Genomic DNA, 13,504 nt, shown 5'->3' on the forward strand with positions numbered 1-13,504 from the left:
CACATTTATGTTCTCTCTCCACTATTATAAAGAGTATTTTACCATATTGTTATGTGGAGTAAAGAAACACTGAATAAAACGGCTGCATTTAAGTTAGTTCCCAGTGGCTTTTTCCCTATGTCAGGCCTCAGAATTACATACTTTCCTTTTGTTTTTTAAGTTTTTATTTATTTCTTTTGAGAGAGAGAGAACATGAGCAGGGGAGGGACAGAGAGAAAGGGAAAGAGAGAATCCCAGACAGGCCCTGCCCTGTCAGCCCTGAGCCCAAAATGGGGCTAGAACCCAAAAACCATGAGACTATGACCTGAGCTGAAACCAAGAGTTACATTTCACCCACTGAGCCACCCAGGTGCCCCCAGAATTATATATTTTCAATATGTGAGAGTAATGAGATTCCTTAGGCTAAAATTCATCATGGGAGAAAATATAGATTTGAACTGGCTTTTTGGTATTTGGATATATAATCTGGTCTCATGATCAACTGAACATAATACCCGAATCCATCACTTCAGAATCCCCAAATCAAGTTTTACATTTTGCATTAAAAATAAACTAATAAAAATGCTAGCAGGTAAACACAGACTAATGGAATTTGTGAGATACACAGGGACGTCTGCAAAACAGAATGGGGGTGAGGACTTTCAAAACCTGTTAGGTCTTTGCGAGAAAAGACCAAGGAGAGGGCTCTGGAGGGGTTTGATTCCAGATCACCAGGGGGCAGCACCATGGGCAGCGAGTCTAGGAGAGAAGAGAATGCTGGGAGGAGAGGAAGGAGGTCTGTGAAGGAGAGGTGAGGGGAGGGAGAGAGGGGGAGGACGAAAAAGAAGCCAGATGCAGGTGGGCACAGGCAAAGAGGTCGAGGACAATGCAGGAAACAAGATGAATAAAAGAAATTATGTTTTGTAAGAAGGCCTACTGTTTATCCAGCGCATACTTCACGACCGCAGAACTTCTAGGCCCTCTGTCAACAACCAGGCTGAAATGGGTAAGTCTCAGGAAATGCACAGTGGACAGAACTATTTACAGAATGGAGACCTGAAGCAACCCCTATTGGGCTCATTCCTAGAGTTTCATCTTCCTGTTGTTGGAGAAGAAAGCAACTCGGAATTATGGAGAAGTCCTGGGACTTTCCACTGGAGAACAATAGCATCTTGTCCCCATATAAGCCGCGGCAGCTGTTGTTGCTGCAGAGAATGCAGCCCTCATCACACTTCACTGTCCTTTGTCTCTATCTGTACCCTGAGCCTTTGTTCATGTTCCTACCTGAGCCACAGTGTTCCAGACCTGTAGGAACTTCCTGAGTGGCCATCTCATCCCAGAAAGGGTAGTAAGCTCTTTGCGGGTGATAACTGGACTGGAAACCACAGGCCATTCGAGGATCTTCATAGGAGTTGATAGGTCCCTGCCTCTGTGACCAGAAAAAAATAAGGAAATATATTAACAGGAAAATCTCTATACTCTGAGCCAAATGGAACAATAACTTCCTATCAAACAACCACATGTGAGTAAGAATCATCCATAGATGACAACAAAATAGAACCGACTATTGATTACCCCTCCCCCAGAAAAGACACAGGGAAGGAGAAGGGTCTCTTACTTAGATTGTGCACACACGGACTTTCATCCATTTCTTTAAGCATTGAACAACTACCTTTCCTAGTTTTTTAAGTTCATTTATTTATTTGAGGGGAGAGGGGCAGAGAGAGAGGGAGGGGCAGAGAGAGAGAGGGTGAGAAAATCTCAAGCAGGCTCTGTGCTGGCAGCACGGGGGCTTGAGCTCACGAACCACAAGATCATGACCTTGAGCTGAAATCAAAACTCAGACACTCAACCCACTGAGCCACCCAGGTGCCCCTCCTAATTTTCTTTTCTTTTCTTTTTTTTAATTTTATTTATTGTTGAGAGTGAGATAGAGACAGCATGAGCAGGGGAGGGTGAGAGGGAGAGGGAGCCACAGAATCTGAAGCAGGCTCCAGGCTCTGAGCTAGCTGTCAGCACAGAGCCCGATGTGGGGCTCGAACCCATGAACCACGAGCTCATGACCTGAGCTGAAGTCAGACGCTTAACTGACTGAGCCACCCAGGCGCCCCTCCTAATTTTCAAATAAGGACCCATGATTCACAACAGGGCAGAATCTCAGCCATCTTTACACAATCCTGGCTTTTGCATTTTTATGTGATCATACTCTGTAAAAACACCATGAACAGATATTCTTACAAGATATTCCAATATCATGGAGCCAGTAGGAGACAGATGCCAAAGGAAAACCAAAAAGTGGGCCTACATAATAATTATCACTCATTTTTCAGTCAATCAATTGTGCAGAGGTTTTAATAATATTGATTGCTAGACAGAAATTTCCAGTTTCTCCCAACATATGGGGACTTGTTTTAGGAAATCTGTAAAATATACCATCTACCCAATACTCTTTAAGGAAGGCAAATGTGCTATGTAGGAGGCATATGTTGCAGTGTTCAAACCTGTTCTTTGAAGCTATGTATAAATGAATTCAAATCCTGGCTCTGTCGCTTGCTAATGAAGGGCCAAGGCCTGTTCCCTTATCTAAATCTCAGCTTATTACTCAATTATAAGATGGGAATAATATCTGCCTCCTAAGGAAGGAAGGATTAAATAAAATATGTGTAAAAATTATATATAAAACAAAATAAAATATAAAATGCATGTTGGGGCACCTGGGTGCTTCAGTCAGTTAAGCATTCAACTCTTGGTTTTGCCTCAGCTCATAATCTCATGGTTTGTGGGTTCCAGCCCCACACCAGTCTCCATGCTGATGGTGCAGAACCTGCTAGGGATTCTCTCTCTCCCTCTCTCTCTGCCCCTCCCCTGCTCGCTCTCTCTCAAAATAAATAACTTAAAAAATTAAAAATATATGTATATATATAAATATATATAATATAATGCATGTGATAAATAGTCTATGTGAAGCCTAATATAAGGTAGATATTATTTTAATATAACAGACCTTTAACATCCCTGGGATTGAGCAAGAATATTAAAAAATAAGACACAAAAGGAGAAGCAGCAGATTCATTAGCAGAGTCTAATCTCCACTAACCCAACCTCTACTGTCTTTTTGCTTTTTCATTCTTTCTCTCTTCTTTCACAGTCCCTCCAGCTCCATAAAAAATCTCAATTAAGATCATCAAACTCTGCTAGAATTTGATGCGGTTAAATCTATCAATGTTAAGTCTATTGACGGGGCTAATTAATAAAAGTAGCCTCTCAGATAGAATTCTCATCCCTGAATGGTGGCTTGCGATCCCCGAGTGAGATTCTCTCATTCAAGAATCTCCTATGCCCTCTCTCCCCTTAAGCTGCAGGAAAGGAACTCAGCTCTATTCTTGTAGATTCAACATTCACTGTCTACACTCTCTTCCCCTTTTTCAACTGTCCTTTCACTTAAGCTCAGTAAAAACAGCAAAGAGAGTCTAGTGGCACAGAGAAAACTGACAACTGAGGCCAAAAGGACATTTTGTGTGCATTAATTGGGACAACATATTCCATAATATTCCTAAAATCATTCAAAGTGAGCTGGATGAAGTTTACTTTGGGGCTGTTCCGCTTCTAACTGGGCTAACGGTGCTGAGGATGCAGTAATATCCTTGAGTTGTTGAGTAGCAAAGGCCAACATCTTTGGCTTCTGTTACCAGACACTGATGAGAACCACTAGAATATAAATGGAGCAATGGTGTTCTGCTACCTATTTGGGTTAGGGACCAAGAAATTTAGGGAAATCCTTGGAAAGAACATTATTCTAAGCTTCAGTCAAAAATGTTTCCTGAATTCTGGTTCAAAGTTGGGGACATTGTATTTTCATAATTTAAGCTCCTGAGGCAACTACTTTAGAATCCCCAAGGACAGGTTGGTCTTCAACAATCCTGTGCGGCTGAATCAATCTGAAACACATTCCCTGGGCTCCCTGTGTGTTGTCAATATCTATCCCCATCTTTTGATATTTCCCTAGAGTCTTTCTCAAAATTCAATGTCAAGTATCAAGAGTTGTAGGAATAGGGTCTTGAGTGAGGAAATTTTGATTCTAAATTGTATAAAGGAGAATTCTATGTTGCCCATCCATGTCTTCTTTTGGGACAGTGTGTGTATGGTTTGCCTAGACGGTTCCTCCAAGACCCTTATAACATGGCAGTAGATACTACAGGGAGAATGCTTATAGATAGGTAGTAGGTAGTTTGTTATATGCCCTATGAGGGTAAGTAGAAACCTGAGGAGAACATTTGGTTTTGCATTTTATATTAATTATTTTTTTTTATACTCGTTACTCAAGTAGAGTTGACACACAATGCTATATTAGTTTCAGGTGTAGACCATAGTGATTCGACAGTTTTGTACACTACACTATGCTCACCATGATAAGTGTAGCTGCCATTAGTCACCATACAATGTTATTACGTTGTATTGCTCAGTTATTATTCAGTATTCCTAAATATATTCCCCATGCTGTACTTTTTATCTCCACGGGGCATATTTATCTTATAACTGGAAGTTTGTATTCTTAATCCCCTTTACCTCATTGGTCCATCCCCCAAGACCCTCCCCTCTTGCAACCACCGGCTTGTTGTCTGTATTCATGAGACCATTTCTGTTTGTTTATTTGTTGTTGTTTTTTTCTTTTTAGATTCCACATGTCAGTGAAATCATGTGGTATTTGTCTTTCTCTGTCTGACTTATTTCACTTAGTATAGTACCCTCTAGGTCTATCTGTGTTGTCACAAAAGAATTCATTCTTTTTTTATGGTTAAGCAACATTCCTCTGTGTATGTGTGTGTCTGTGTGTCTGTGTGTATTTCACATCTTCTTTGTCCACTCGTCTACCCATGGACACTTGGGTTGCTTCCATATCTTAACTAGTACAAATAATGCTTCTATAAACATAGGAGTGCATGTACCTTTTCAAATTAGTGTTTTTATTTTTTTAAGTAAATACGCAGTCATGGAATCATTGAATCATATGGTAATTATATTTTTAATTTTTTTGAGGAAAGCCCGTACTGTCTTACACAGTGATTATGTAACAGAGTTTGCATTCCTCCCAATAGTGCATGAGAATTCCTTTTTCTCCACATCCCTGCCAACGCTGTCTCTTGTGTTTTATTTCAGCCATTCTGACAGGTGTGAGGTGATATCTCATTGTGGTTTTGATTTGCATTTCCCTGATGATTAGTGATGTTGAGATCTTTTTATGTGTCTGTTAGCCATTTGTATGTCTTCTTTAAAGAAATGTCTGTTCATATCTCCTTCCCTGAAGAATTTGGATTATTTGCGCTTTTTTTGGTGTTGAGTTGTATGTGTTTTTTTATATTTAGGTTATTAAACCCTTATTGGATGTATCATTTGCAGATATCTTTTCCCATTTCGTGGGTTGTCTTTTTGTTTTGTTGATGGTTTCCTTCACTGTGCAAAAACTTTTCATTTTACTGTAGACCCCAAAATTTATTTTTACTTTTGTTTCCCTTGCCTGAGGAAACATATCTAGAAAAATGTTGCTAAAGGCTATGTCAAAGAAATTATTGCCTATGTTTTCTTTTAGGAATGTTTTTTGTCTCACATTTGGGTTTTTAATACATTTTGTGAATTTTAGTTTCATTGTTTTGCATGTCACTGTCCAGTTTTCCCAGCACCATTTGTTGCAGAGACTGTCTTTTTCCCATTGGATATTCTTGCCTCCTTCATTGTAGATTAATTGACCACATAAGTGTGGGTTTATTTCTGGGCTGTCTGTCTTGTTCCATTTACCTATATGCTATTTTTCAGTTCTGTGCCAGTAGCATACTGTTTTGATTACTATAGTTTTGTATTGTATCTCGAAATCTGGGATTGTGATACCTCCAGCTTTGTTCTTTCTCACAATTGCTTTGGGTATTCAAGGTCTTTTGTTGTTTCACACAAATTTTAGGATTATTTGTTCTAGTTATATGAAAAATGCTATTGGTATCTTGATAGGGATTACATTGAATCTGTAGATTGCTTTGGGTAATACAGACTTTTTACAATGTTAATTCTTCCAATCCATGAGCATTGTATATCATTTCATTTGTTTTTGTCGTCTTCAGTGTTCCATCAATGCCTTACAGTTTTCGGAGTACAGGTGTTTCAACTCCTTGGTTCAATCTATTCCTAAATATTTTATTCTTTTTGATGCAAGGGTAAATAGGATAGAGAAACATTTTTCAGGTTTAAAATTTTAGGCTTTCTCTGCTAAGGAAAGGCCACTGATGACAAGATGTACAGTGCAAAGAGGTGCTGAAAGAAAATGATATAGATGCAAAGTGCAGGGGAGAGATGGAAGGCAGCAGGAGTACTTAGTGGGTTAGGGATAAAGCAATGAGGTTCCAGACCTGGGTAGTGACAACAATGTAGAGGTGTGGTAAGTCAACTCCCAGCTTCTGATTAGCAACCATATGCAGCGTCAGACTGAATTTATGCGGTCAGCTTTTTTCTTTTTTCTTTTTTTTTTTGGTAGCAATCCCTCCTGCTCTAAACCAGGCTCTTTGTTGTCAGGGATAGTTCACTTATTATTTTATAAATGGAAGTCTATTTTTAGGACATTATTTTCTCTTCAGTTGTCCTCAGTGGAGCTAGAGGACCCCACTTCTAAGAATTAGGAGGACATAATGGACCAAGCCTACCGTGAACCACAAACATCTTTACTAACATCTTTACTCCTGGAAACACCATGATTTTTGTTATCTAGACACCTGCCTGTTTATTAGACATTTCACAAACTGACTTCATACCTATTTCACAGAGTACGAAAATGACATTTTTACTCAAAAGAACCACATAGCTGGTTCCAATTCATTATGAAACTGTCTTAGTTGAGGAGAAAGAAGCAGGTTTATTAACAGGTCAGAAATCTGAGCTGCATAGCTCCCACCTCATTGCCTTTAAAAAGCACCACTCAAAATAAGTTTGAGTCTCTTCACTGACACCTTCCTTTCCTGGCTGCAACTGGAAGTGAACTCACGAGATGCAAGCACCATTTCGAGCCCCGTCACAGTTTGAAGAAAACCATCTGACACGTCCTTGCTCATTCATTCCACAGGCAGTTATCGAAAGAACTAACACACCTGCCAATTGGTGCCAGTTGGTGTGCTAAGCATAGTGTCAAAATGGTCATGTTGAATCCTTACCGCAATCATGCAAGATTAGTGTTCGTATCCCCATTGTACAGAAGAACAAGCTGAGGCATTTAGAGAACAAGCAAATGTCCAAAGGCTGCACAGCTAATGAAATAATAAAGATAGAATTCACACCCAGTTCTATTTGGTTTCAGACTGTCTTTTCTTCTACCTGTCTGACATGAAGCTTGTTTGTTCTCAAACAGATTTCTCAAGAAGGATAACTGTTGTCCTGGGCTGGGTACTTGACAAATTATGGCAATGTGCATTTATGGAGCAAATTTATACCATGCACCAAGTATGCCAAGTATTATGTAAGAACAAGAAATGAACTTCACCCATAGGAGCGTACAGACAAGTAAACAGGAAATTACAGCAAGGAGATATGACAGGGTTAAGTACCAATGTGCAGGGGGAGGGGAGTGGCCTCAGGTAATACTTCCTGGAGGAAGCAAATTAAGGTAACTAAAAGGTTGAGCAAGATTTAGCCAAGAACACTTGGTGAAGGGCCTAGAGAGCAACAAAAGAAGACGATCACACACCTCAAGGTGAAAAGGAACCTATAATCTGTTGGACAAGAATAAGAAAGATTCAGATAGGTGATCAAAAGAGATAAAGACTGTGTTGTTCAGTGGTGATAAGCATGAAGGAGAAGTGTGCTCTTGAAAAATGTGGATGCTTGCCATGGACGGTAATTGGTAAAAAGTCAAGCTGGAGGAACAGGGTATGATCACAATGTTGAGGGCCACAAATACCAGACAGGAGCCTGGCTCCAGGAGAAAGGCTTTGGAGGTTGCATCAGAGGGAGTGACATGTGCATCAATACGTTCTAGAAGACTCATTTGACTGCCAGGTAGGATGGGTTGGGCAGGAGAAGAAGAAGCTGACACAGGCACCTCTCACAGAGCCATATTGGAGACTCAGGCAAACGGAAAAAAATAAAATGGCACTACTAATCCTAACTTTATTTCAAATTTTTATTTTTTATAATAATTTTTGTATTAACTTTGATTTTTGAAAATATTGCCTTAAGGAGCACGTGGGTGGCTCAGTTGGTTAAGCATCCCACTCTTGGTTCTGGCTCAGGGCATGATCTCATGGTTTGTGAGTTTGAGCCCCACATCAGGCTCTGTGCTGATAGTACAGAGCCTGCATGGGATTCTCTCTCCCCTTCTCTCTTTCTGCCCCCTCCCTCGTTTGCTCTCTCTGTTTCTCAAAATAAATAATAAACCTCAAAAGAGTTTTCTAAAAAATGAAAATACTGCATTAAGATATCATTTAGCTTGATTACTGAGTAGTGGGGCATCTCTTACATATTGTCCGCCACCTGAGGGCTTCACTGGTGTCCTGCTAGTTCGGGTGCTGAGCAGGGGTCCAAGTACAAGGACAGAGTTTGGTTAGGGTCGTGAGTGCAGAGGCAAAGAGGAAACAAGAAATGTAGGTATGTTTCACAGGGAGAATCAACATGATTTTCTAACTGATAGGAGATGAAGAAAAAGAGGAAATCCCAGATAAGGCTCAGAATGCTTGCTTTTATAATAATGAAAAAGGTGAGTTTAAGTACCTAAGTAAGGAGAAAGGAAGAGAATTTCACTCTTAGCTGTGTTTAGATGGAGTGATGGCAGAGCAGCTTGGTGGAGAGGGGGAGGGGTCCCGAAGGTGAATGCAGGATAGGAGAGGACAAGAAAACTCGCAGTTAGATCTGGAAGCGTGGAGGACCTAGTGAGAGTACAGTCAAGAAAAATGGCTGTTCAAACAAAACAGAGAAAAGATTTTAAAAACGGCCTGTAAAATTGCCTATAGTTTTATGAAGAGAGATGGAAGGGGAAAAATAGCAAAGAAGGGCCTATTGATGACAGAGGAGGAAAATCAAGAAAGTGTAGAGTCGTGGAAGCCAAGGGCAGAGCTTCAGGACCAAGGCTGGTTGGCCAGCCTTTATGATACTGCATAACAAATGAAACAAAACCCAGGAAATACAGAAACTACTAGGACGATGGACACACGCTCTCCTTGCTCTACTCTGAAGGTGCCTCTAATGGCCAGCACCACAGCTGACCACCTCCACTAGCCCTCCGGTCAAGGTCTTGTCTACTTTATGACCTCTCCTTAGCTCCACCTCTCAGAGCTTCAGGGTCTGGGGCCTCTGTCTTCCCCGCCCACATCTCTCTGCTGCTTTTTCCTCACAATCGCCTCCTCGCCCTTCCCCACTCAACCCTGCCAGACCTCAAGCCATTGCTTTTGCCCATTGTCTGCCTTCTCCCTGCCCCTCCAAACCGGAAAAGAGGGAATTGGGGAGTACTTTTACAACACAGAATCACAAACATATGGAATCTGGATGTTTATAAGAATATGTGTGATCCATTCTTCAAGCCCATTTCTGTCTTTAGCCAAGCAACCTTGACGTCCTAGTGTTTGCCTGCTAATTCCCTCCTTTCTCTTCTGTATGTGGACTCAGCACACAAACTCCATGGAAGCAAATCTGTCTCTTCTTTGATTGACTTCAGAATCCTGGAGTTTAGCCTTAGAACAAGGCCATGAGCATATGAGACCCAAGAACTATTTCTAGATGCTGCTGTTTAAAAAAATAAAACAACAACAGCAAAAACCATCTTACACCCAGAGGTGAAGCTGAGTTAGCACTGGATGTTTGCCTCTCTGGAGATAACCATGTTTTTCTAGGAGTGTCACAGATGTTCATGTGCTCTAGTAGCTAGACAGAAGACTGGGGATCAGGAAGCATGGATTCAAGTCCTGCTCTGCCCCTAAGGAGCTGTGTAAGCTTCAGCCTGTCATTTAACCTCTTTAGCTTTTGTTTCCTCAGGAGGCTAGTCTCACTGATCTCCAGCCTCCTTTCCAACTCTACTGTCATCTTCTGCCAATCTGTCCACATTCTTTCTCCTGACCTGTGACCAACAGCCCCCATGCATTGAGGAGCCTGTAGAGCCAAACATTGTTCATAGTCGTAGCTTGGATTCATGGCGTACAATGTCCCCTTTAAATTTCTGAAAGCCTTCATATTTCTTTCCTAAAACCATGCTTAAACACTGCTTTGACCCCACGTCTCCCATTTTCCAGTAGAGAACAGGGAGGCTGAGGAAGTATCTGCCTATGGAATAGCTCTAGGGGCTCTGGCATAGTAGATGCTCAGGAAAAGCTTGTGCAACCAAGAGACGATTTCTCAGCTTAGACCTTTTCACCCCATTGCATCATTGCGTGCAGGTACCCTTCCATGGGGGGTGCTGAACCCTGCAGACTTTAATCAGATCTGGGCTTCCTCATCCTCAGAAGACACCAGACAAGCCAGTGCCTTCTTTCACTCACTGTCCAAGGCGTCATGGAGAAGTTCTTTTGACAAGAAGCTAAGGAGATGTTTTGGGCAGACGGCGTCTGGCCTTCAGGACACTGGGGCAGACCAGCTTCGAGAGGGCACATGTGTCCTGCTCCCTTGAGAGGCAGACAGAAATACTCCTTCGCTTGGATTTAGCTCTCCTCAGCCTCTCAGGGAGGAGGGAGGAGAGGGTGGGGCCGCCACAGGAGAGGCGGGAACAGACAAAATAGGAAACTCTCAAAGGGCAGTTTAATTTTAGACTCAAGGCCAGGAAATTCTTTTTAAAACAATAAGAGTGATGGGCTGGGGGCTCGGTGAAAGGGCAGGCCTGACCTGCGGCAGGTTTCTGAGGGAGAAATGTGCAGCACGGAGACCATGTGCTTTGTGCAGCACAAAGACGGTCACATGGAACTCCTCCGGGGACCACCGCTGAGGCTGCCCCGAGATGTAACCGACCCTGTAGCTGTTCGCATCAGCCTGAGACCACCGCCCCCTCCACCCACAGCAGGCACTTAGTGATATAGCTGATGCTCCAGGGCCTCTGGACCTTGCCACTAGTCTGAGCGCCCGGGCAGGACCCTTTCCTGCCGAGAGACCAGTGGTGAGATATGTGCTATTTGTTGGCTTCTACTCCCTCAGCGTGAAGACTGCAGATTCCCAGTGACTCCAGAGGTGACAGCCCCAGGCATCCCACAGCACAGAGGGAGCGGGTGCGATGACTCAAAGCCTCGTTAGGAGACTCTGGAAGATCTCGCCTTGGCTAAAAGACAGGGCAGGAAAGACGGGGTGGTAAAGATAGGGCAGTAATTCTAACGTGCCCAGGAGTCCACTACAAATTGAAGTTTTGGGGGTTTTTCCTAAATCAGGAAAGACCACTTTCTCATTCATTAGGCATATAGATGCACGAATGCGAGTCTAATAGAAGTTCTTTCACATTACCACATAACTAAAACGTGATTAAGATAAATTTTGCAGTAAAGAGTGTCCTGAGCCCAGAGTTAGGAGATCTGGGTCACACTCCACTTTCTCGCCAGCTCGGTAAACTCAGGCAGCTTCTTTAATCTCTTAGGATCCTAATTTCCTGATATCGGGAGATGGTCTATAGGCTGTGTCCTGGCTCTGAAATTATCAAGATTGCGCTGACTGAACCTAGTATCTTAGGAAAGTCCCACTTTTTCAGATGCTGGAAAATAATACATTATCACTCTTTCCTGCCATTTTTCTGACCAGCACTAAACATCCACTTATATTCCAAATTTCTTTTGCACATTTTCACTTCTCTAGTCCCAAATGCTTTATCCATTGTTCCCCAGGACTTGCAGGGAGAAGGAAAGGGCGTCGGTACTAGGCTCCACTGCCAGTGACAAGCGCGAGAGCCCTTCCCATGAAGGGCAGGGACAGCACAGACTCCCCGGTGACCACTCAAAGTCTGGAATCCTGAGGCACGTAGGGTGGAGGTGAAGAGTGTGTGAACAGCCCTGGCTAAGAAGGGAATTGCTTCCCAAGGAGGCCCAATTAAACTGCAATTACTCAAGATAAGAGAACCAGGTCTGTTTACACAATGGGGTTGTAAACCACCAGCCCATTACAAGAGAACTTTGATCTAGTGGCAAGGGAGCTGTTTCTAGTGCAGGGTAGTGATGAAGCAAGGAGTTTGCTCAATAAGAATGTCTCCATCTTTACCCCAGAAGCCCCATCTTGTTCTGGCAACACCCTTGTATGGACAGTAAGTGTAATCGTCTCCACTCCTACCACCACGTTTCCATCCAACACAACCAAAAAGTCCAGAGAAAGGCAGAGGGGAGATGGTGAACATAAGGGAGAGAGGGTTAGCTGAGATCCTCTTTGTGGGAGGCACTCGACATGGATTTTCTCATATAACTATCATGATGACCTTACATGGCAAGTTATACTCTGCCTTTTATACAGAAGAGGACCCTGAAGCTCAGAGATGTTAAGAAATTTGTCCAAGGTCCACATGGCTAAGGAGGAAGAGACCAGAATTTAACCCAGAACTCTCTGACTCCAAAGTGCTTTCCATTATAGTTGGCTGGGCTGCATTCCACAGCTGCCTGGCCCAGGACTGAAGGCTCTGTCTCATGTCTCCTATAAAAGAAGCGGGAACAAGGCGGGTTACCCTTCCGCCTCACCAAGCGTCAAAAGGTAGAGATAGAGTTATGTGTCAAAAAAAATCAATCAATCAGTCAATGATGAAAGGAAGAACGTGTGCAAATGAGGAGTCATTCGTACCACGAAGTGATTGGCAAGATTCAACCTCAAAGGCCTCTGTGCTGGGTGGCTGTGTCTGAGGGCATGGTTTGGAGCTCATCTTTGCAATGTGCTTAGCTAAGCCCATGGCCATGCTACTCCCTCTTTCAGGCACCACACTGGAGATTCAGAAGGCTGACCAGCACCAAAAACTCCACTGGAAAAGCACAGGAAGGACAATGCCTAGAGCCAGCCAGTCGCTGTCAGCCTTCCTCTGTCCCCTAGAAAGCTGATATTTGACATGTACTCTGGTGGACGTCCATCACCCTATTTATTGGGTGAAATACCCCTGGCCTCATACCATGTTCTTCTATACAGTTATAACACCTAAGTGTCTAGTAGATATGATCCCATTCATACCATTCATATAATAAAGTCACAAGTCAGGGATGCCTGGGTGGCTCAGTTGGTTGAGCGTCTGTCTCTTGATTTTGGCTCAGGTCATGATCTCACAGTTTGTGAGATGGAGCCCTGTGTTGAGCTCTGTGCTGACAGTGTGGAGCCTTCTTAGGATCCTCTCTCTCTGCCCATCCCCTGCTTATGCGGTCTTTCTCTCAAAATAAATAAACATTAAAAAAATAAAGTCACAAGTCAAAAAAGTCTTTTGTTGGACAGTTTCTGAAACACTTCTTTTCACTCAGGAAATACAGTCGCCATATGAATAAGAGAAGAACATTGGATCCAGAAAGGGTAAAAGAATGTCAAGTTTTTAATGCAATTACCCCACCTCAGACTACATGGGATGTTCCCT

Source organism: Hyaena hyaena, unplaced genomic scaffold (genome assembly GCF_003009895.1).
Source record: "Hyaena hyaena isolate Hyena2069 unplaced genomic scaffold, ASM300989v1 scaffold_171, whole genome shotgun sequence".
Classification (NCBI taxonomy): Eukaryota; Metazoa; Chordata; class Mammalia; order Carnivora; family Hyaenidae; genus Hyaena; species Hyaena hyaena.